Below are 23,805 nucleotides of genomic sequence, written 5' to 3'. Positions count from 1 at the left end.
TTTTCTCAAAATCCATTTGGGCTCATTGGTATTGACCTGACAATGAGACTTATAGAGAATGCTGAAAAAATATGTAAGAGCATCAACTATCAAGCTCCTAATCGAAAGCATTTCTATTCAAAGGAATATCCCAAACAATCCCTAGACTGGTGAACTTTATGTGTTGGCTAATAAGAGCATCTTTGTCACTTACAAGTCTAAAGGTGGAAGGGAAAGAGGAGCTCAGTTGGGAATTACCGCACCAAATATCATGGATTCATGCTAGAAATTCTCCCATCCTCTTCTGATATATCTCCAAACACCTGTACCGTGAGCTTTCTTTGGTCCAACCATTATGACGAACATACTTGACAGCAATGGCATCCCTCTAGAGGTGATTTTTCTCAATCATGAATCTCCAAAGCCATTTCCCCAAAAGGGCTCTATGAAAGATAATGAGGTATCTGAGGCCAAGGCCACTGTTTTGAAAAAGTTGTTTAATTGCTCCACATTTAACAATATGATATTTGAAAACCTCACCAGTGTTCACCCAAAGGAATCTTCTTTGGAAACCCTCCAATCTCTTGGCAACCATTCTAGGGATAGGGAAAAGAGACATGAGGTAAATTGGACATAAATACTATTAATGAGAGTGAGTTTTGTTGGGCTTTTGTGGAGCCTAGTTGTGTTTTAATTTGGATGCCGACCCAACCCCTATTTAATTAGAAATTTCTATCTTAAGGCTTAGTCTATGGAGCGAAGGCCCAAGCCGCAGCGCTCATGGACTAAGGGGTACAAGCCGTACTCGTGGGGGTCCGGGGGCAAAGCCCTTGGGAAAATTTTGGAGCCTATTCGGAACGGAACCCTAGGCGCAACATATAAAAGGATTGCTTTCGGGTGATTAGGGTTGGCGTGGTTGTACCTGCGAGAGAGCGAGAGGGAGAGCATTGTATCGCCGCACTCTCTGTGTTTTCTTCCTGATAATATTGAAATCCTTGCAACTCTGTGGACGTAGGCAAAATTGCCGAACCACGTAAATATTGTCTTGTGCGTGTGATTGATTTTTCTTTGGCGTTATTTTCTCTATTTTGTTCTATATTGTCTGTACACCTTTGCCTTACATTGATATGGGCAGTGCTGTAGATGTTCCTTTACATATGGTTATCCTTACACTAGGCAAATGAAGAACTTGACTTGTGTGAGAACTTGTGTTGAGGTTAATCTTTCAGAGGATATATCTAACTCTGTTGAGATTCTGTCTCCCGAAGGTGATTTGCTGTAGTAGGAACTGAATATCCTTGAAAGCCTGCTAAATGTTCAGTCATTATTCAAAGCATTATACAATTAGAAGTCGGTCATATTCTAAAATGTGTTCAATCATGATTCTAATGCATTATTCAAAGCTAAAATTGAGCATTATTCAAAGCTACAAGTCAGGCAAATAAAATGATCAATCATGAGTCTAAAATTGAGCTTTATTAGCATTCAAAATTAGACATCAGTGGGTGGAAAAGAAACAGGATCCCAATTCCTGCTTTCTGTGTTCTTAATAATATTGATGAGGGTGTGGTGAAGGGCAAGATTGTTGAGGATGTTGAAGAAGGCTGTAGTGCTGACTGCTGAATTTGTAAGAGTTCATGATTTTAATGGCTCAGTTACTCTTTAGTGACATGGTCAAATGGAAAAGAATGAAATTTTTTAGCATGATGATGTGTCAGTTTCAGATGCTCCTTAATTACATTCTGCAGGATCTGATACTCATACTCATACTCCTCCTAAACATTCATCACTTTCATCAAGGCATAGAGCAGTTCTGAGTGGAGGCTTAATTTCTTAGCTTCAGATTCTTCTTCTTCAGGTTCTGATACTTACTCCTCTTAAACATTCATCACTTTCATCAGGGCATAAAGCAGTTCTGAGTGGAGACTTAAGTTTTTAGCTTCAGATTCTTCTCTTTCTAGTATTCCATCACGTTTTGCAGGTTCTGTTACTCAATTCTTCTTCTATAATTTAATTAGGGCATAAGGCAGTTTTGAATGGAGACTCTTAATAAGCATGCCAAGGCTTCCTCTATCAGGATGACAAGTTCAGCAGTGGTGGAAAGAGCAAAGCAATAATAGTTGATGATGGAAATGTTATTTTTCTGTCTGGCGGCAGTGTTCTGCAGTGTAATGGAAGCTTGAAAGGCATCTCCAGCAGCTCTTCTCAAGATGAAACTTCTAATAAGAAGGCACAGCACTGTGTGATTAAGAAAAAGAAAAAGAAAGGTAGGGCTCCAAAGTCAACTAGCTCTCCCTCTACCCGTAAACGATGAGTGTTAATATTGCAAGACGGAATATTAGGGGTCTTAATGATCCTCTTATAAAATGAAAGGAAATTGCCAGGTTCATTTTGAGCTCTTCCCTTGGTATGTTGGGAATCCTAGAAACTAAAATTAAAGTTGCAAACTTCTCTAATTGTGTTGGGAGCACGAATTTCAGGCTTTGAATTTGGATTTGGGAGGATTTGGACAAAACTCAATACAATTTGGTATTACATATTGTCCACATCCACATAAATCCAAATCTAAGGCCTCTCCCAAACATAGGGTAACAGTATTTCCTACATATAGAAGTATTGGATCTTTTACACAATTATATTAAAGTTTCTTTGGGTAGAAAATAGGTGGTTTTACCTTGCTATTTTTAATATCATTTAGGTAAACTCTAAACCTCACAAAAATAGTTTGAACATGTCCTCTTTGGTGATGCCTACACATTGAATCACTTTTCTGTAATCCCTTAATAATGTCCAAGAAAGGAAAATGATTTGGTAGGATTTGCTATCCTTTTCTTGAGGATCTCAGGGCTCTTTTTAGCTTGTTTTGTGGTGATTTTTATATTGTTAAAGATCTTCTAAGAGTAACAACTTTATTCTCCTTCTAGTGTGGTACTCTGGCAAGGATGAAAGACTTTAGACATATTCTTGATAGCTTTTCTTTGGATAATATCTTGTTTATTGGGCCTTATTTTACATGGTCTAATAGAAAAGAAATTCTCTTTATCTCCATAAAGTTGGATAGATTCATTGCTTCTCCTACTTGTAGTTAGATTCTTCACTCTATTTTAGATTAGTGTTTTTATTTTTTTATTTTTAAATTTTTAGATGTTTCGATTTGTTGTATAGCTGTGCCTCTTTTTTCTCTGATGAAGTCTTACGAGGCTCTAATTTTCCATTTAGATTTTTGGGCTGTTGGGTTGATTGTCCTAAGTTCTGGGAAACTATCAAAAGCTCTTGGAATCCCACTTGCTCATGTACTCAAATGCTCATCTTGTGCTAGAAGATTAATTTTTTGAAGAAAAAGTTAAGAAATTTTCACAAGCTTCATTTCTCCTACTTGAGCAAGAGAATAAAAAATTGCTAAGAATGCTATGAATCAAACTTAGGAACAACTTTGTTCTTTACATTCTTGTCTTGATGCTATCGCATTTGCTATCGCTAGACAATTAGAGTGTTGACGCCAAAATCGTATCCGATCTCTGCATCCATAGATCATGATGATCCCTTGCAATGAAGAGAAAAGAAAGTTTGGAATACCCCTAGTAGCCTCTAGGGGCCGCCTTTACTCATTCTCATGTCTGGGATGGAAGAAGTAAAAATGAAGTAAAAATAATATTTAATGAGATCAATTGTTGTTCCTTACCTCAACTAAGAATCCTATTTTATAGATGAGGCTTTTTGGTATTCAATGTTGATTGCCTTTAATTTGTAAGGAGTTATAAGGTCTTATAGGGTTATGTTCCTTTTGTTTCCCTCCCTTATTTAGGAGTTATAATCCCTTTATTTCCCTAATTTAATTATCTTAGGTTACTCCTTTTATGTCAAGGTACCTCTTAAGCTTTGAAAATTATCTTCAAACTTAGGAGTACTTATTTTTCACATTATATTTTTCTTGGATATTAATTATGAGGAGAGCTCATCTTTCGATTATGTTCGAAGCTTTTGTTTTATTTATGAGTAGAGCTCGTCAGACTATGATCATTGCTCGTAGCAGAATTCGTCTGTCACAGTTCATCTGTCAATTATGGGCATAGCTCACTTATAATTTATGAGTAGGGCTCAACTGTTATTTATATGAGTAGAGCTTATTTGTCAATTTAGGAGTACTACTTATTTGTTAATTATAAGTATAGCTCTTTTGTATCAGCAAAATTTTGATCACCTATTATGAGCATAGTTTGACTGTCTATATAAGAAGTGCTCCTCTATCAATTTACTAGTAGAGCTCATCTAATACTTATGAGCAAAACTTATCAACCAAAACCAAGCGGAGCTCAATTGTCTATTATAAGCAGATGTCAACTTATAAACATAGCTTATCGCGTGACTCTATGAGCAAGGCTCTATCAGTTCATGAGTAGGATTTAGTTTTTGCATTCGAGCTAGAGTTCAGTTACTCCATTCGAGCTGAAGCTTAGGCTTTTTGTCCTTGGTCATTTTGTCAAGTGGACCTATTTCATCAGGCCTATTTGTCCTTTTGCGCCTAGTCATTTGTCAGTTTTATTCAAGTGAGCCTATTTGTTTTTTTTATACTTGGCCATTCTACCAAGAAGGCCTATTTGACGTGCAGGGTAGGAGAATTCTATTCAAACTTGACTGTCCTTGTAACTTGTGCAAAAAGGAGAAGAAAAAGAAAGAGGTGGGAGGAACCTTGATTGGCCCCTAGACTGAAGAGCACCATGACCCTAACACGTAAGGAATCCCAAAAAAAAAAAAAGAAGAGGAAGTGAGGTGCAACTTGATCAACCTCAAACCCAGGAGAACCTTGGCTCCAAGCACGAAGAGGTTCCTGCAACAAAAAAAAAAAAAAGCAAAAGACAAAAGATAATCAACACTAGGCTGACTCCACCTAGGACCCAACTTTGATTACCCTAGAAATCTTTGGCGATCACCTTGTAGGCAAGACCAAGAGCTCCTTGATACTTGAGCTTGGCCTCTCAAATCTCAATCCTTGGACCACTTGAGGTGCTTCTCTCTCTTAGCCAATTCCAACAACCATGTTGGCCACTAGTTCCAACTTCCATGGGAGATTTGTATGGACTTTTGTCACTCATGGCTGATAAAAGTCATCACTGGCCTTTGTTCAATTTTTCGTAGGTGTACAAAAGAGTAGATGGAGAAGTCTTGGATTCATTTGCTAGTCTAGTCGTGTAATTTTCCTCTTAATATCCATAAAAATAAGCATAAAAATGGTCATATGATTTTCTCTCATTTGAGTCTTGAGCAGAAGTAATTGATTAAATTGCATGGTGATCAAGGACCATAGGTATGTCCTCCATTTCTTATTTCCATGTTCCCACCATTAGTGGACATTAAGTGTTTGTTAAAAGGCACAATGAAGAGGCCTAGGGATTTGCTAGATCCTATGCCTCATTTGAAAGTAATGCTGTTTTGGGATTGATTTGAGGCAAAGTGTCCATCCTATAATGGTGTCCCTTAATTGTTTGCTAAACGTTCTCTAAGGGCAGCTATTGGTTCACCATGCATAACCAACTTGGACCCACATGTTGAATGGTTGTGCACTAAGCTTCTAGTAAGGCATCAGCTTAAGTAACATTAGAATATCACATCCTCAATTCCCATTTACAGTTGTCATCTTCATTGCCTAGTTCTCAATTATGAGGCTTGGGCTTGATGGGTTTTTTCTCTACCTTAATCAAGTTAAACCTGATAATTTAAGAATATCTTATACTATAGGTTCGTCTGGTTAGATTGATGACTGCAATAATTTCATAAGCCTTTGGAGTATTTGAATTATTCAATGTGTTTGAATTCTTTCCCTAATTTATTTATTGGGTTGCAAAGCATTTGGTGATTCCTTTTTAGTATTCTAAATGGACCAATCATAGAATATTTTTCATTTTAACATGATACAAAAAATTGGATAACTGTAATAATATGGTTCGATCTACAAGAGAAGATAATAAAAAGTTATTGATAAATGCACATCAAGTAACATGATTATAATGTGACAAGATATTCTCCTTTTAGTGCTATCTGTATGCAGGAAAAAATATTTCAAAGAATAGTCCAAAATGTCTGGAAGACTAACCCAACAAGCCAAATAGGATTGCATGAAGAAAACTAACATATTAGGAGCAAAAGCTCAAATAGGCCCATTTGGCAGAATGGCCAAGGACAAAAGGCCCAAGCTTCGACTCAAATGCAAAAAATGAGCCCTACTCGTAAACTTATAGATGAGCCTTGCTAATAGAGTGATAGATGAGTTTTTATTATAATAGACATTTGAGCTTTGCTTGAATTTAACAAATGAGCTCTGTTTATAATGGAAAACCAAGTTCTGTGCTTTGTTCATAAATTGAAAGATGAACACTGCTTATAAGTGATATACGAGCTCTGCTCATAATCGATAGTTGACACATGAGCCCTGCTTATAGATTGATTGATGGGCTTTGCTTATAATCAATTGTTGAGCCAAAAAAAAATGTGAAAAATAAGTACTCCTAAGCTTGAAGGTGATTTACAAAGCTAACGAGTAAAGGGCAACTAATGGAGAATAAAATAATATCTACAACTAGGAAGACAAAGGGGCACCTGGACATAAAGGTGTAACCTAAGCCAATTAAGGGAAATGAAGAGATTGTAACTCCTAAATAAAGGGGTATGACCCTTTAAGACCTTATAACTCCCTACAAATTAAAGACTCTCAACATTGAATACCAAAAAGGGTGTCTCATCAATAAAAGGGGATTTTTGGGGTAGGAAAGGGATGACAATTGATCTCTTTGAATACTGATGCAACTTTATTTTACTTCTTCCATACCTGATTTGAGCATCGAACTCTCAGAGGCTATGGGGGGATCTACCAAGTTTTTTATTTTTATTTTTTTTTTAATCTTTGGTTGCAGGTAATCGTCATGATGTGTGGATATAGAGATCGGGATAATCTTTGGCTGCAAGTAATTGTCATGATGTGTGGATATAGAGATCGGGATATGTTTTTGGCTTCAACATAGAGTATGTCTTTTTGCTGAAGGCTGAAGAAAGTTAGTAGAACAAAAAGTTTAGAATCTTTGGGCTTCACTTGGAAGGCCAAAACATCAAGATTTATTCTTTTTCAGTCGATGCCAGAAAGCTCTTAAATTAGGAATGTAGAATAAGGATGGTGCAAGGATCTCTTATGTGTCCCCAAGAACTAATGGGTTTAATGCTAAATTTTGCAAAGTTTGTTGGAACCTTATAGAGGCTGATGTAGTTGCTGCCATTACTTCTTTTCTCCTTCAATACTAATCCCAAATAGGTGATGCCACCGTGTTGGCTTTAGTTTTCCAAATTGAAGAATCCTTAATCCATTAACTTCTACAGACTTCAGACATACAGCCTACTGTAATATTCTTTACAAAATATTAAAAAAATTCTCTCCAATAGACTACAATCTTCTTCAATCTCCTTTGTCTGTCCCACACTCCCACCAATAACTGGTTTATAGAAGGAAGATCATATGATATTTATCGGCTTAGAGAAAGCATATGATAGGGTATCTAGGGAAGTTTTATGATGGATTTTAGAATAAAAAAGGGTGTATGTAATAGGTATACTGATGACATTAAGGATATGTATGATGGAGTAATGACTAACATTAGGACTATAAGTGGAGAGACTAGAGAATTTCCAATCACAATAGTTGTACATTAAGGATCTGCTTTGAGCACTTGTCTTTTTTGCTTTAGTGACGGATGAACTGATTAGGAGTATCTAAAATGAGGTTCCATGGTATATGTTGTTTGCAGATGAGATTGTCTTCATTGACAAAACTAGGGTTGAAGTAGAATCTAAGTTAGAATTATAGAGAGAAGCTTTAGGATAAGTAGAAATAATATAGAATATATGAAATGTAATTTCAGTAATAATAGGAGAAATATTGAAGACAAAGTTAAACTTGATAATAAAAATATTAATAGCACTAGTAGATTTTGATAGCTTGGATCTATTATGCAAGCTAATGAGAAATTTAAGATGTAATACATAGAGTTAAAGCAGTTTGGGTAAAATGTAGAAGTGCTTCGAGTGTTTTGTGATTGTAAAATATCCTTAAAATTAAGGGAAGTTTTATAGGATGATTGTAAGATCAGTTATGCTATATAGATTAGAATGCTCGACGACTAAGAAACAACATATCCAAGAAGTAAAAGTTGCCAAAATGAGAATGCTTAGATGGATGAATGGTATAACGTTAAAAGATAAATTAAGAGGGGTAGCTCCTGTAGAAGATAAGGAAGGGATGAGTTTGGGCATTTGTAACATAGACCACATAGTGCGCCAGTGATGAAGAGTGAATTAGTTACTATGAGGAGTAGTAGAAGGGATAGACATAGACTTAAAAAAACTTGGAATGAGATAGTGAGTAAATATTTAATAGCCCTAAATTTATTGAAGGAAATTGTCCATGATCGCATAAATTGCCTAAAAAGAATTCATGTAGCCGACCCTACCTGGTGGGACTTAAGGATTGATTTTGTTGTTTGTTGTTGTTCTTGTTTCCACCTTGCTCAAGAACTACTTCTTAACTACCATTCTAATATTTGATCTCTTAATCTCTTAAATTTTCTATTAAGGTGTGCTTACAGAGCTTTTGACTCTATTTGCTAGAATGTCATTATTATAATCTTGGATACACTAAGGTCCTCGTAAAATAATTGATTTTGGTCTTTCAATCAATGAGAAGGTTGCTCCTATGATTACTAATAGCTTTTATGTCTGGCCTAGGAGACAGTTCAGTGCAGTTGCAGAAATTAAATCTTCACTGAACTTTGTTCCTGATGTCTCAAAGGAGGAAAAATATTTCTGGAGCCTGAGTTTGATGTTTCTTTTTCATTCTGTTATGTCTGGAATCAATCAAAGCTAAAGTTCCTGAGGTCAATTGGCATTCTGTAATTTGGTTTAAGCTTCACATTCCCAAACATTCTTTTATTTCTTGGTTAGCTGTAGGAGACACACTGATGGCTGTTGATAAGCTTCATGCTTGGGGATCAGTTGATAATCTCTGCCATCTTTGTAAGGATGAGACCAAATGAAAAAACCATCTTCTCTTTCATTGTAGTGTCACAAGGCTCATCCATACGACTACTTTTAGCTCTTTTGGCATCTTTAGAAGTCCTTTGAGCTGGAATGATGGATTAAGTTGAAATGTTCTCAAGGTGCTAATTCTTTAGCCACTATTTGCTATTTCATGTGAAACCATTTATCACACTTAGAAGAATATAAATGACTCCATTTCAGTCATTCTACTTTATATGTTGACACCATAGTTTGGAGACCCTCGTTTGATTAAGACGTAAATGTTGTAATTTTTGTAAATTTGATAAGATTCTTCTTTAGACTTTATTTTTTTTGCTCTCCAGACTTGCTTAAGCCTATTCCTGTATTTCAAATTGAGCTTAGTATATGTTTCTTATTGTCTAAAAAACAAACCTAAAAAAAAAATTAAATAAATAAAATAGACACTCAATTTCTAGTTGTGATTTTCTTTGATGATATATTTTTTTTTAAAAATATGCTACAATGTATTTGAGTTATCCCAGGAGACCACAGTGCACTAAGCAATTCTATCATTTTTAGTTTGTGGTTAGGGGTGGCAAAACAGGTTCACAGATCGGGTTCGGGCGGGTCATAAACGGGTCAGGATTAAATGGGTTTAGGTTTGAATTGAGGGTCACTACCATGTAAACCCTAGTCCTTCTCGTTTAATGAACGAGTTACTTATTTAAAAAATATAATTTATTTATTTTAAAAATTATTAAACATTTCATATAAATTGATATTTTTTTAAAAGAAAAAAAACTCCATTTTATTTCCTAATATCTAAATAAAAAGAACATATAATGTAAAAAATTGCTAGGTTGGTCTTGCTTATGAAACATTAGGACCTCAGAATGAGTTTGGCTTATCCAACTTTTTACTTGTTCTCATTGGGGATAGGGATGTTTGTTTTGAAATGATGAGACTGCAGTAGAAATTTGATGCATCCCTCTGTTTGAAAGGGTTCGAGTTGTTGGCAATTGGTTCTTTTAATTCATACATTATGCGTGCGGCTTGCTGGGCAGCTAGGCAAGGGAGATGGCGAGCTTCTCTAGAATGCCCCTAAGCTAAATACAGGAATTTTGTTGCCTTCGTGCTCCGAACGATAGCAGGGAAATATTGCTCGAAGAACAGTTCTTTGAACCGACTCCATGTCACCGGCACGGGATCAGGCCTCTTTTCCTCAATCAATCACGCTGATCTCCACCAGCATTTTACCTCTCCTATAAATTTAAATATTGCAAATGACACCTTCTGTTCATCAGTACATGAAAGCATCGCTAATATCTCTTCAACATCCTGAACCCAATTTTCAACTACAATCGGGTCAGCTCCTCCAGCAAAAGATGGAGGCTTCATCCATGTAAACTACTCGATCATGCAGCCACGCTCCCTCGTGCTCCTAGCCATCTCAACCATCACCTGTTGGGTGATGCTACGCAACACTACATGTGTATCCTCACCTCCCATATTGGAGGGTCCTGCTTTATCACCTCCAGCATTCGTCCACTGCTCCCTGGATCCATTCTGGAAAATACAAAGAACACTATTTAAGGATCCTATTTCCCGTACAGATCTAATATATTTCATAAACTAAAACTTCAAATTCACTATTAACTATCCCCTCTATTCCTAACTCAAAATCCAATCCTGCAACCTAAGCACACGACTCGTTAATAGTTTACTATGACTTTCCTGAAATCATCACCCTAGAAAAAACACAGAAACCACCATGAAAATCTTGTATCCAGACCACAGAACAAAACCTCAAATCCTTTTCCTATATTCTGGTATTATTTCCGCTGCACTCTAGGGTCTACATAACCTAACAACCTAGGCTCTGATACCAAACTATAACGACCTGTTTTTTTATGCCACTTTTTTTTCCACTAAAACTTATAAAATATATATAGCAAATCTCTCTGTATTACCTGTTGAAAACATCTCAGGTCCCAAGGGAACACTGAGGAAACTTTGTTCATATTACATTTCTAAGCAGCGGTAAACATAAAACTATAAACAATATTTACAATACCAGAAATCTAAAAAGTTCCAAATTATACATCACAAAGTACCCAATGACATCATCAAAAATCGTGGGATCTACCCAAACAACCAACACCTAGGAAACACTCACCCTCACCCTTCAAATAGGGCAGCGCAAGAACCTCTCTACCTATAAGCTTGATCTACTCGCCTAACTGAATCACCTGAAAAATGTTAAGTTACTAGAATAGGATGATGTTCAGTAAGAGAAGATATGCTATCACTAGTGTGTGGCAACTAAGTTACATATTTAATATACTGATATAATACTGAAACTATAAAACTAATAGTCTAGTATACTCTATAGATTACATTTATTATAGTTTAAAATACAATTGTATATCTGAGTTTTCTAGTTACACATAATTCTAGTAATATAATAAAACTGTTGTTGCACTGTAATCTGTGTATATATAAACAACTGTGATAATACCCTATGAATTGAATGTCATGATTTAATCCCTCATGACAGGGTTGTGTGACCCATGGGCGGGACTTAACTCTGATTGGCCTACTAGGTAAGTCAATATGAATCTCTACCAATTAACAATCTGGCCCACTGCAGTCTCTCCGGGCACAATACTACTCTACCTCGTCAAACCAGCCACCTCAACCCAGCTTTCTAGGGAGACTGCAATCTCTCCTGGCACAGTAGAGGGAATCCACATACTATCTGAGATATGTGGTTGCACTCTGATTTGAAATAGCAACGGTACTATGCTCTGCTATCTTAATCTAATCAAACATTTCCTGAGTGATCTGATACTGTATAATTTTAATATATATAATTATCTTGCTGTTTTATCATGATTTCAAAATAACCATAACACTATAAATTTGATTTGAAATACTATATTATCTATCTAAAATGACTGTAATATCTGACTGAAATAACTGTAATATCTGATTGAGTAATCTATAATGTCTAAGTGTTATGGTTTTGGAAATCATGGCATTCTGAAAAATACTATAAATCATATTTTCTAAAAACTGCATATTGATATTTTCTACTAATATGTTGTATAACATGATATCAATAAAATTGTATAAATATCATACTAAATTGCAATGAACCCATGCCACACTTTTGAGTAATTAAAATCATATGCTCTAAAATCTGCATCTTCTAACACAATAATAATATTCTGGAGAACTAATTAATAAACTAATATATATATATATATATATATATATATATATATATATACATACATACATAATTTTCTGGTAAACTTTTAAAATTTCTAGCATAGCATATCTCTCTTACCTATTTGACTGAGAGGCTAGCCTCCACTTTACTCCACTCTCGCACCCTCGGTGTTCCAACCTCAAAACCTATATTTACATATACAAATTCTCCAGTAAATCAATACACCCATAATTCCCAAAATTGCCTACTCATAAATTTCTTAAACTATGATTTACCTAGGTTCCCGAGCAGATACTTGTTGGGGTCCTCATGCCATGACTATGGGGGCCCAAAACACCCTATTCCTGAAAATATGACACTCCAAATTTATTCCACAAAATCCTAGTATATTCTCATGGTATACAAAATCTGGCCTCAAATAATACTGTTAATACTAAAAATACAATAAAATCTACTTACCCTAATTTTAGGATGGTTTTCAAACTGCTCAAATTGAATTTCTACTACAGCTAAGTTGTGGAGAATCTCCTTAGGATCATTGTGGTAGCTTTTGATCATCGAATTGGGGAGAATCGGAGCCAGAAATCTAGAGAGAAGTGAGAGGGTGTGTTTTCTAGAGTGAGAAAATGAGGGAGAGAAAAATTTCTCGCTAAAAAATTCGTTTTTGCATATTTATAGGTGGCTGGCCATGTGGCCTCGTTGATGAGCCACATCACCTCGTCGACGAGTCCATGAAGGCTGTTCGTCTACGAAGACAGTGCCCTCGTCAACAAATTTCAAGCCCTAAAAAACAGCCTCTTGGTAAATTCTCGTCGATGAGACACGCGTCCACGTCGTCGAGGCCTTGCTATATACCCCTTTAAAATTCTTCTCCCTTCTGTTTTCTTTATTATTTAATTCCAATAGTTATACGGGTTATTACATTATGTGTATCCGATGATGTTGGGATGAAAAGGACAATTCTAAAATAAGCACATCACTCTCTTTATACAGTGCATCCAAGAAGCACTAAGATGTATAGGGATCTGCGAGAATCTTTCTGGTGGAATAACATGAAAAGAGAAACTGCCCAATTCGTGGAGCAGTGCTTAACATGTCAGCAAGTGAAGGCTGAACATTAGAGACTAGCAGGGCCATTGCAATAACTTCACAATTCCGAGTGGAAGTGGGAGTACATTTCCATAGATTTCGTCACAAGGTTGCCACAAGCACTGCATGGGAAAAACGTCATTTGGGTAGTAGTAGACCATTTAACAAAAACAGCCCATTTTCTTCCAATCAAGGTTAACTACTCCATGAATAGATTAACAAAATTATATGTTTAGGAGATAGTTAAACTACACAGTGTGTCAGTGTCCATCATATTAGATTTGAAACCAATGGTTCACATCTCAGTTTTGGAAAAGTTTGCAGAGAGCCTTGGGATCTTAACTGACATTTAGCACAACATTTCACCCCTAGACTGATGGACAGTCAAAAAGAACAATTCAGATATTGGAAGATATGTTGAGGGCTTTTGTGCTTTATTTTGGAGGTAGTTGGATTCAATATTTTCCACTGGTTGAATTCACTTACAACAATAGTTACTAGGTTAGTATCGAGATGGCACCGTATGAAGCGTTATATGGTCAGAGGTGTCGAACTCCACTACATTGGGATTAAGTTGGTGAATGACAAATTTTGGGGCTAGAAATTATACAGTAGCCTTTGAAGAAAATCATACTCATCCGGGAAAGAAAAGTTATACTGATACTTGCCGATGAAAGCTAGAGTTTGATGTAGGGGATATGATATTTTCGAGAATTCTGCCAACAAAAGGATTTATGAGATTTGGGAAGAAGGGCAAGTTAAGCCCTAGGTATATTCAGCCAGTCAAGATACTGGAGAGTGTTAGTCCAGTTGCTTACAGGATAGCGTTACCCCCGGCATTGTCTAGGATCCACGACGTGTTTCACGTGTCTATGTTGAAAAGTACGTCTCAGATTCTTTGCATGTGATAAGCTACGAGTCTTTGGAAGTCAGAGACACATCATATGATGAAGTGCCAGTTTAGATTATAGACCAGAAAGAGCAGGAACTACGTACCAAGAAAATTCCAATGGTGAAGGCACTCTGGTGCAATCACAAAATTGAGGAAGTTTCATGGGAATTAAAGGAGAAATTACGTCGGAGGTACCTATACTTATTCATCGAGGCCCAGCATTAGTCAGATAAATGTGACAGTTTAGGTAAATATTTGGTTATTTTGGTTATTGACTTGGTTAGTGTAGGTTATATAATTAGTTTGATTAGTTATGATCTATAGGTTTTTGTTTTAAGTTATGAGTGGTTTTTGGGAGAGTTTTTATATGTAATCTCCCAGAGGTCATATATGTAACCACGATATTTCTCCGCCATAAGTGAAGATAATCAATAAATTTGGGACGAGACCGTTATGTGAGTGGTCGCCGGCTCTTCCTAGAGTCGGTTGATCATTTGAGTAAAGTCCAGATGTTGTGATAAATGTTAGTTAGCAAATTTTGAAGATAAAATTTTTATAAGGAGGGAAGAATGTAAGAACCCGGTTTAGCTCAGGACCAAACCATTAACGGTTTGGAGAGGCTCAAAAAAATCATCGAAGGTTTTATCAAGAAAATGGCTGGATAAAACCAAACCATCGATGGTTTCACAAAGCTCAGGAAAATCGTCGACAGTTTCCAACGGGCCAGCAGCCTATAAATAAGTGAGCAACTCATTTTTTTTTTAGAAAATTCCTCTCTCTCTCTCTCTCTCTCTCTCTCTCCATTTTCTCATGTTTCTCCCTCTCTAAAGCCCTCCTGAGCTCTCTCTCGCTCTCTGATCGCCTCTCTCCCTTCTCTCATCTTGTCAGCTCCTCTTTCCTTGCTAAGGGTTAAGGAAGCCAAGGTTCGTTCCAGGGAACGTAGCAAGCTTAGCTTCAGGAGTAGGTAAGGGGAATAGATTATGTTAGCTTAATTTTAAAATTTAACCGAATAAACTTGGGTTTGTGAATATTTTTTGTATTATACATGTTTTTGGAGAAAACTAAAGTGGGTAGGGTAATCATCTCTTTTTCCCTATAAAAGATATATTTTGAGTTAAACAAAATCATAGAAATGATCATACCCTTATTTTTTGCAGATATATATATTGTTTCCCGGGTAGATTATTATATTATGATTTATCACTCAAATTGTGTGGCATGAGAATGATTTATTATTGTTGTATAATTAACCTATTGGATTTTTATGGTATTTGTACTGATTCGGGAGTTTTTGTGAATTTGTGAATATTGAGAAATGATTACTAGGAATTCTGTGTTGAGAAAGAAATGAGATTCATTTTGGGAACACTATATCGAGAAAATGGGATTGTGAATATGACGGTTTGATACTGATTTGTGAAACTAATGATTTGATATTGATCATGAGAATGTTTGGAAAGATTGTTTTGAAATGTATGTTGAGAATATGAGTTTGTGTTGCTATTTTATTATATATATATATATATATATTGCATTATATGGTTTAAGAACCCTAATGGACCAGATGTATTGAGAGCTCAGTACCATAGCTAGAGAAATTGTTAGTGCAACCACACTGTTCTGAGAGTGTTGGTTAATATATAGTCGATTTTGCCAGCAAAGGGTTGTGTACCCCTTATGAATTCTAGACTAGGTTGTGGTAGGCAAATCGGACTTACAAAAGAGGTATTTTGACTTAGCCTGATGGTAGGCTAGTTAGAGATAAGTCCAGCCTTCGAACCGCAAAAATCAATCATAGGGATTATACATGATGTTATATGATTATCAAGTCAGGGAGGTTCTTTTATGCATATATGTAGATTTATGTAAACAGATAAATTTATTGAGCCAAAGCATGTTTTGAGAAGAAACTATGTATTTCCAAATTATATAGGTGTGAGTACAGTTTTAAATGCTATTTCATTTGAAGTTCAATAATGGATGAATTTTGGTTTGCACTAAAACTCACTGATAATAATCTATTCTGTCTTACTGAGAAATATCTCACCCCTATAATTTTAACATTTCAAGAAATACAAGAAACGAAGCTTAGAGAGCTTCGGGGCAGGTCTTAGATAGTTTTGCTTAAAGTAAGTGTTTGTGTGAAATATATATATATATATATATATATATATATATATATATATATATATACTTTTGTATATTTTGGAATGTAATCTTGTCTTTGGGAAATACTGATGTAATGGTGGTGGTTTAGTACTCTGGTATGGTGTTAAGGTTCAGATTATTTTTCACTGCTGGTTTTAAATTAAGTTATGGAAAGGCGTACCCTAGGCCCCACTAGGTTCCGGGTCATCAGTGATGTGGTATCAGAGATAGTATTTTAGGTTAAATATAGTTTTTTTTAGGGGCGTGACGCCTTCATTTTCCACCTCTTCATGAATGGTTGTCACCTTTTCATCTTTCACCCCTTCATCTTCTATGAAAGGGTCATCTCCCTCTCATTTTTGTAATACATAGAAAAATACGTGAAGAGAGTAGGCATATAGAAAGGATGAAAGAAGAAGAGAGATAAATAGAAGAGTGATATTTTTGTACAAGGCCGGTTACAAATCATCTTGTAATTCCTATTGAGATAGTGAAGTTTTTTATCTCATTCTCCCGTGGAGTAGGCATAGTCGTACCACATAAATTTCTATCTCATCTCTATTTATTTTCCTGCATCTTTTATAACACGTTATTAGCACGAGACTCTAACTATCTGAAATATTTCTTTAAATCCTATTTAATTTATTTCTTGTAAGTTATACTCCACACGAGTATAATATTCTCCAGAAAAGAATATGTATTTTAAAGTTTAAAGAGTACCAATCTTCAAAAGCGATGGTAAGATAATCCTTCCGAAGAGGTAATATATTTAAATATCTCATCTATATATTTAATCTCTCGTAGATATAGACCTCCTCAAGAGGCTATATATCTAGTCTCCAGAAGAGATAGTAAATATTTCCCTCCTGAAGAGGGTATATTTTTTTAAGGGACTTGTGGAATAGCCCTAAGATTTGCCTGTAGTGCATACAGATAGCAAAAAAAATCTAATCTTGCAAACCCTAATTACGTGATTAGGATTATACCTGCGAGAACTGTCTGGTTTCATCTCGAATCTGTAAGTATAAAAACGAGCTCTTGAAGACAACCTGGAATCCTTTACTATATTCCTTAAACACGGCTAAGAGAGTGGGCTCGTAAGCGGTTGCTAGGGTTTTCTTCTCTCACGAAAAATGTCTGCTTCTGTGAGAGTTTGCTCATCTCACCCTAGCTGCTGAACGGAGTGCGTGTATATAGGCTACAACAGGGACCTTTGGCCTAAAAGAAGAACCTTTCTCAGTCACAAGAGCAATAGTTGGCTTCTTGATGAGGCTCTCAGCTACTTGAAGCTCTTTAAGTAGTTTTGCCAATGAGTAAGAGAGTTTATCCATGTTGTAGTTTTGGAAAAATTGCTTGAAAGAGTTAGGCAGCGACTGGAGAATGATATCACCTTGGGTTTCCCCATCAACTTCAGCTCCAAAGATCTCTAGCTCATTGAGAAGACAAATCATCTTCAGAACATAATCCCTTACTGGGATCCCTTCTACCATAGTAGTATTCATTAGTTCCTTCATAGCAGTCTGCCTAGCAGCACAATTTTGAGCCCCAAACATTTCTTTGAGGTTCTGCATTATATCATAGACAGAAGGCATAGATTGATGCTGATGTTGCAGAACATTTGACATAGATGCCAAAATGTAACACAGCGCCATCTCATCAGTCTTAATCCACTTTTGATAAGCCTGGGTTTCCTTCATCGGGTTTTTGTGGACATACCTCTACGAGCACATACTTGTACTCCTCTCCAGTCAGTACAATATCCAAGTTCCTTTTCCAGTCAATATAATTAGCTCCAACTAGTTTGTTTTCTTTGAGAATAGCAAATAGGGGATTGAAAGTCATTTTAATCCTGAGAATCACATATTATAACAAAATATGATGAGCAATAATAAACTTTTAATTCAATTAAAAGAATATGTTTCCCTCTACCAATATTTTCTTTTAAAGAATCTATCAACAACCTAGCACTCCGTGAATAGTATACCTCGATGGGAGGTCGTCTACTATTCAACATTTGCGTAGACAGGTGACGACCTATTAATTTTACTATCTATGCAAGTAACTATGACAAGAAAAATTAAATTGTTGACTTAGCTTTGATCCTATTAACAATAGCAATGACTTAGATGGTGAGAGGATACTCTTATTCATAGCTAAGTATATACCATCACATAATACTAGACCTATTGTCCTGTAGTAAATCCCCAAATGGAGAGGTGACCCAATACTAATAATTACTAGAGTTTATACTTGGTGAGTCAGTAATTAATTCCATATGATGGGGAGGAAAATATTAATATCATCACGTAAAATTAATTACTTCACCTATAAACTAGTGATGGAGACCATGAGATTTATATGTAATAAATTCCCTCGCCCAGTTAGTTATTTAATTCACGAGGGATACAAAAACGTGTTTAATATTCCAATATTGGTAACTAAAATACACGCAACAAATAAAATTCCTCTAGTTGCACATGCATAAACGAACATTGAAATTTTAAATTTTACATGCTAATGACATAACACAAGAACAACAAACACACCAAACAAGCATATATAATCAAGAAATATGATATAACAAATATTCCGACTATTATGGTCTAGCAGCTTGCATCATAACACCGTGACTCCTTGTTTGCCATTACGCAGTGTCGGGGGCCCGAACTAGGGTTTCACCTAATTTTCGACCACTATTCACATGCCGCAACTATGCCTCCATAACCGGATTTCACATGCTACGGATCTTATAATAAATAATCGCAATCACAAAACATAAATTCGTATGACCATAATTGCCAGATAAAACGCTGCAAAACATAGACTAGTGCATACACACGTTCTACCCTAAGCATGCATTGGTTCAATTTTCGAAGAAGATGGTATTATTATCCGTATACAGTATCAACCAAGGCTCTAATACCAATTGAAGGGACTTGCGGAATAGCCCTAAAATCCGATTGTAATGCATACGAATAACCAAAAAAATAATCTGATCATGCAAACCCTAATTATGTAGTTAGGATTATACCTGCGAGATCTATTTGGTTTGATCCTGAATCTGCAAGTATGAAATCGAGTTCTTGAAGATGACCAGGAATCTTCTACTGTATTCCTTAAACACGCCTTCCTCATGAGAGAGTGGGCTTGTAAGCGGTTGCTAAGGTTTTCTTCTCTCATGAAAAATGTCTGCCTCTATGAGAGTTCGCTTGTCTCACCCTAGCTGCTGAAAACGCGTATATATAGGCTACAGCAGGGACCTCTAGGCAAAAAATAACTAGGGCTCCCACGTAATTAAGAATTCCTAATCCGACCCAAATTCATCCTTAATTACTTTAATTATAATTCATACCACTAAAGAATTATAATTACACTCCCTGTCATATTCGAAATTAAATTTCGAGCTCTTATTATTAAATGCTTATTTATCTCCCCATGTAAAAATCACAGATACCTGTCTATTAAATAAATTACTGACAATTTAATTAATTGACATATTAGATCCCTAAGATGTTTCACTTAACTTATTTGATGTGTCGAATTCAAAATCTACCTGCAGGGTTTGACACAATCAAAACTTATAAGCTTTCTCAAGAGGGTATCATCAATCTCGATACCGGGACGTGGATTCCATCAATAATTAATATTTACTATACACATAATGTCATCACCCAACTCATTGAGTTTTTTTTTTTTTTTTTTTTTACCCATAAAGATTCTCACTCTTCAATGAATCAAAGTAATAAACACTATATGCACGTGTCTAATAATCATATCAGGATTAAGAGCATAAGCACTCATAATAACTATGAGGTATTAATTGTTTTATATAGTGAGTATAAAAACAATTACCCGAAGATGATCCTGTTCAATATACACAAAGTGTACTAGCACAAGGAGTTAGAACTGTAACATTCCCAATAGTTAAGATAGACCTATTAAAACTGTGTGCAACAGTCCTACTAATGGTGTGTCCAATTTCATTTAAGACTGTGAACAATAAATTTATATTCTATAAGAACTGATGATCTAATCTTTTGTGTATAAGTCGTACTTTACACACTAAATCACCTACTATATAGAATAAAAGACACATATGCATAATTATTAAAAAATAATGTTAGGCAAACATTGCTTACAAAGGTTCTCATTAAAATGGAACAAATGAAGTTATTAATAAATATTAAAATCGATTACATAAAACATATCTTTCAATATAAATCCCTAACAATTTTTAACCTCTCGAAGAAATGTTCAAATCAACCTCTTGAAAAGGTGAAACGTTTATCTTTCAGATGAGGTAGTATATTTAACCTTTGAAAGATGTGGTAAATTATTACCCAATTTAATATTGTAAATTGGAATCATACTCCTGAAGAGTACAAATTGAGAAAAATAATATAATGTTCTTGAAGAAACATATTTAAGTACCCTAGAAGAGTGGAAATAATATTATATTATTATTTCAATTTTATTTCAGTTTTTACATTTTTTTTTTCTAAATTTCCTTATTATTGTTAAATTATTTAGATGTTGAACCACCGTGAATTGTCTTTAAGCTTTGATCGATTATAAAATGTCTATGGAAGAAGTTTGTTTAGCTGATAGTGCTACAATACATACAATTCTTCGAGGTAAGAAATATTTCCATTACTTGAATATATCTTCAACAAATGTTAATACAATATCTGGATCTACAAATTTGTTTGAAGGTTCCAGAAGAGTTAATATAAAGTTACCCAATGATATTTTATTACAAATTGATCTTTATATTCCAGCAGATCCAAAAGAAATCTATTAACCTTTAAAGATTTAAGACTCAATGGATATCACATTGAAACTAAAAAGGAAGGCAGTAAAGAATTCATTATATTACTTCTATTGTTTATGGGAAGAAACAAATTTTAGAAAATTCTCAACTTTATCTTCTGTATTGTATTATACAAAGTTTAAAGCAGTTAAATCATATAATGTCTTGCACTAGAAGTGTAATGATCCAAAGTTATTTATACTTTGGCATAATCATCTTGGACATCCTTGAGATGTAATGATGTGAAGAAACATTGAGAATTCACATAGTCATCCACTAAATAACCATAAGATTCTTTTATCAAGTGTGTTAACTCCACGAGTCCAATCTTGTTTTGATAATGACAAATCACTTGATATTTGATCTGTGCATTGAGATCATGAACAGGAACAATTTTTAGTATGCACAGAAGGATAACAAGTCATGGAAGCCATGAAGATTAAAGCATACACAACTTGGCACAATTCATGGAACTAGAGTTGAAGAATGAAGAAGCAAGCGACAAGTTCAAGATCATCATGGGAATGGTTATTTAGAACTAATGTATTCACATATTTCATATGATTTAATTTTAAGCTCAAAATATACCCTAAATTGGCCTTAGGATTCATGCATCCCATGAACATTCATTAGGGGATATTTATGGACTTAGAGATATTTTTAAAATCTTAGAAAATATTTTATAAAAGAGCAAAGAAAGATTGTAAAGCAGATTTTTGAAACTAAGAAGGAAAAATCTAGAAAATGAATAGTTCAGAAGACCGAACTCCATGTTCAGTCGTCTGAAGATTTAACTTCAGAAGACCAAAGTTAAGCTCAGTCGTCTGAAGAATTTCTTTAGAAGACCAAAGATTAAGTTTAGTTATCTGAAGAATTAATGGTGAAACACAAAACCTGACAGAAGCACATCAAAAGACTGAACTTAGATTTCAATCATCTGAACCCGACACTTCAGAAGACTGAACCCCAACTTCAGTTGTCTGACCTTGTGTCCAGATTTATTTTTTCGAAGCTCTAAGGAACTTCAATCGTCTGAGCCTTAACCCTCAGTCGTCTGAACCTACGGGAAAGTTAAAATTTTATTTTTTTAATGAGAGAACACGAGTTATTTTTTGATCCAACGGTTAAAATCATTCTAAGGGCAAGGTTACCTATATAATCAACATCTAAACCCAAGTGCCCCACAAGAGAAAGAAGAGAAAGAATTTTTAGCATATGATTGAGTATATTGTACGATTAGCACAACTTGGGAGAATACCCTGCTGAGTTCTTGATTGGGATTTCAAATCTTATACTTCGAATATGAGCTAAAGCTACGTTGATTTTCAAAAGACTTTCTTGTGATTGTCGTGCAATCAACTTTGTATTGAGGTTTGGTAAATCGATCTGCTTGTTAATAGAGTTATTCTCATAGAGTTTTTCATCTAAACTGATTTGCTTGTTAATATTTATTCGCACAGAACTTTTCATCTCAAAATCCATTATTGAATATAAGTTGAGTGATTGATCTTGAGTGTGCTTACATATCGATTGTTTTGACAAGATCACCACTTGAGAAAAGTTTTTGCCATTGGTTATATGGTTTTTGATGCAAGTGTGTTTTCAGTTAAAGACTCAATATTTTCTATATTACAAAATCTCTTGATTAAATATCCTTAGTGTTCATAACTATATATATTATTGAGGGATATTTTCTAAAAAATATTATATTAAGTTTTTGATCTTTGGAAATCATATATATATATATATATATATATATATATATATATTACAAAGATCATATTGTGGTTGAATATTTGGAAGAAAACTTATTGATTTTTATTGTTATAATATTCAAGACAAATCTTTTGAGAAGTTCACATTTGATATTTGTGCATTTAGCAAGTTGAACTCGAATTCTAATTTCTCCAAAGCTTTTACTTGTATCATTACTTAGGAGATTTGATAAATGGGAAATTGGCTGAAGCATATCATTTATACAACGATTGTATTGTTACATATATACTAAGTTTCAAGTTTCATCATATGGATATGTGTTAGGTTTCAATTGTACTCACTAGTTTTGTTAAAAGTGAATCTTGAGTTGTTTTGCAGATTTGACATTATATATTGTAATCACGATTCGGGTTGTGAACCGGGTGAGGAGGAAGTTGTGCATTTTATAAGCAGCGGATGTAAGGAAAGTTCCATCCCGGTTAAAGGAGCAAGGATTTAGTGGAGTCCTTGAGTGGGTTGCTCAAGGTGAGAACGTAGGCTGGGTTGACTGAACCTCGTAAAAATTTTGTTTGCCTTCTCTCTTTCTTTACTCCTTTTATTTTTCGCAGTGCATTTCAATATCTATTTTGCATGTGTATGTTGAATAACCCCACACGGACTTAACAATTAATTGAGGGAAAAGGATTCATTGATATAATGATTTAAATCAGTTTTAAATCTCTGCAATTGATTTGTTAAATATAGAAATAGGGATTAAGTGGTAAGTAATATTAAAGGTTTTTAAAAATACCCAATTCACCCCTCCCCCCCTCTTGGGATTACACCTGAATTTACATTTGGCATTAGAGTGGGTTTACATAGACTTAATTGTTCATTTATAAAAAGATCACATGACAC

The 23,805-nt window shown here is 35.0% G+C and overlaps 1 protein-coding gene and 1 pseudogene across 6 annotated transcripts in view; one reads left to right on the top strand and one right to left on the bottom strand.

Annotated features, from left to right (window-relative positions):
- LOC131166021 (uncharacterized) overlaps window positions 1-23,600 on the top strand; it is a 33,060-nt gene extending 9,460 nt beyond the window's left edge. For 3 of the 6 annotated variants that reach the window (XR_009139710.1, XR_009139714.1, XM_058124240.1), the window contains one exon: window positions 6,888-7,243. The gene's annotated coding sequence lies outside the window, so the exon portion shown is untranslated. Of the gene's footprint in view, window positions 1-6,887; window positions 7,244-23,264 lie in introns of those variants that run through there. The other 3 variants (XR_009139711.1, XR_009139715.1, XR_009139712.1) reach the window with 2 other exon arrangements.
- Window positions 10,426-18,224, bottom strand: LOC131166727 (uncharacterized; annotated as a pseudogene).
- Window positions 23,601-23,805: the final 205 nt, after the last annotated feature.

The sequence above is a fragment of the Malania oleifera genome, chromosome 10, assembly GCF_029873635.1.
Source record: "Malania oleifera isolate guangnan ecotype guangnan chromosome 10, ASM2987363v1, whole genome shotgun sequence".
Classification (NCBI taxonomy): domain Eukaryota; kingdom Viridiplantae; phylum Streptophyta; class Magnoliopsida; order Santalales; family Ximeniaceae; genus Malania; species Malania oleifera.
This window is presented reverse-complemented; position numbering and strand designations above follow the sequence as displayed.